This window comes from Eriocheir sinensis, chromosome 32, assembly GCF_024679095.1.
Source record: "Eriocheir sinensis breed Jianghai 21 chromosome 32, ASM2467909v1, whole genome shotgun sequence".
NCBI classification, from domain to species: Eukaryota; Metazoa; Arthropoda; class Malacostraca; order Decapoda; family Varunidae; genus Eriocheir; species Eriocheir sinensis.
Genome location: NC_066540.1, coordinates 4,559,010 through 4,561,290, shown reverse-complemented (window position 1 = coordinate 4,561,290; position 2,281 = coordinate 4,559,010).

The following is a 2,281-nucleotide window of genomic DNA, read 5'->3' as shown; positions in this document are numbered from 1 at the left end:
CCACACATGAGATGCATACTCCATACGAGGGCGGACAAGGCCCCTGTATATGGACAGCAACTGTGCAGGGGAGAAGAACTGGCGGAGACGGTACAAAACGCCCAGCCTCGAGGAAGCTGATTTAGTAAGAGATGAGATATGAAGTTTCCAGTTGAGATTTTGAGTTAAGGATAGACCGAGGATGTTGTCAAAGAATAGGGGATAGTTGTTTGGAAGATTGTGTCGAGTGGATAGGTGGAGAAACTGTGTTTTTGAGGCGTTCAAGGACACCAGGTTCTTCTTGCCCCAATCGGAAATAATAGTAAGGTCTGAGGCTAAGCGTTCTGCAGCCTCCAGCCTTGAGTCGTTAAGTTCCTGAAGGGTGGGTCTTCTATTAAAAGAAGTTGAATAATGCAGAGTGGAATCATCGGCGTAGGAATGGATAGGACAGTTCGTTTTGGAAAGAAGATCATCAATGAACAACAGAAAAAGAGTGGGAGATAGGACAGAACCCTGTGGGACACCACTGTTAATAGATTTAGGGGAAGAACAGTGACCGTCTACCACGGCAGAAATAGAACGGTCAGAAAGGAAACTGGAGATAAAGGTACAGAGAGAAGGATAGAAACCGTAGGAGGTAGTTTAGAAAGCAAAGATTTGTGCCCGACACTATCAAAAGCTTTTGATATGTCCAGCGCAATAGCAAAAGTTTCACCGAAACGGCTAAGAGAGGATGACCAAGAGTCAGTTAAGACGGCTAGGAGATCACCAGTAGAACGCCCCTTGCGGAACCCATACTGGCGATCAGATAGAAGGTCAGAAGTGGAAAGGTGCTTTTGAATCTTCCGGTTAAGGATTGATTCAAAAGCTTTAGATAGACAAGAAAGTAAAGCAATAGGACGGTAGTTTGAGGGATTGGAGCGGTCACCCTTCTTTGGTACAGGCTGTATGAAGGCATACTTCCAGCAAGAAGGAAAGGTAGATGTTGACAGGCAGAGGCGAAAGAGTTTGACCAGGCAGGGTGACAGCACGGAGGCACAGTTTTTAAGGACAATAGGAGGCACTCCATCAGGTCCATAAGCCTTCTGAGGATTGAGGCCAGAGAGGGCATAGAAAACATCATTTTGAAGAATCTTTATAGCAGGCATAAAGGAGTCCGAGGGGGGATGAGTAGGAGGAATATGACCAGAATAGTCAATAGTGGAGTTTTAGAAAAGTTTGAGAGAAGAGTTCAGCCTTAGAGATAGATGAGACGGCAGTGTTGCCGTCAGGACTGAGAGTGGAGGAAAGATGAAGAAGTGAACTTGGAGGAGATGTTTTTGGCTAGATGCCAGAAGTCACGGGAAGAGTTAGAGAAAGCAAGGTTTTGACATTTTCTATTAATGAAAGAATTTTTGGTTAGTCGGAGAATAGATTTGGCACGATTTCGGGCAGAAATGTAAAGTTCATAATTAGCATTAGTTTGAAGGCTCTGGTATCTTTTGTGAGCTACCTCTCTATTATTGACAGCACGAGAACAAGCGTGATTAAACCAAGGCTTTTTAGCGTGAGGAGTAGAGAAAGAACGAGGAATGTATGCCTCCATTCCAGAGACAATCACCTCTGTGATGCGCTGAGCACACACAGGGGTCTCTATCATGGAAGCAATAATCATTCCACGGAATCGGAAAGTACATCCTCAGGTCGTCCCACCGAGCTGAAGCAAAATGCCAGAAGCATCGCATCTTCTGTGGGTCCAGAGGATGTACAGGAGCGATATGACAGGATGCAGAAATAAGATTGTGATCGGAGGAGCCCAACGGAGAGAACAGTTTGACAGAATAAGCAGAAGGGTTTGAGGTAAGGAAGAGGTCTAGAATGTTGGGCCGATCTCAAAGACGGTCAGGAATACTTGTATATATATATATATATATATATATATATATATATATATATATATATATATATATATATATATATATATATATATATATATATATATATATATATATATATATATATATATATATATATTATACATATATATATATATATATATATATGTATAATATATATATATATATATATATATATATATATATATATATATATATATATATATATATATATATATATTTTTTTTTACAACAAAGGATGCAGCTCAAGGGCACAAAAAAAGAAAACAATAATGAAAAAAACCCGCTACTCGCTGCTCCTAAAAAGAAAACAAAGATGTGGCCGAAAGCAAGATCAAATACGGGAGGAGAGGTGTCCTGATACCCTCCTCTTGAAAGAGTTCAAGTCGTAGGCAGGAGGAAATACA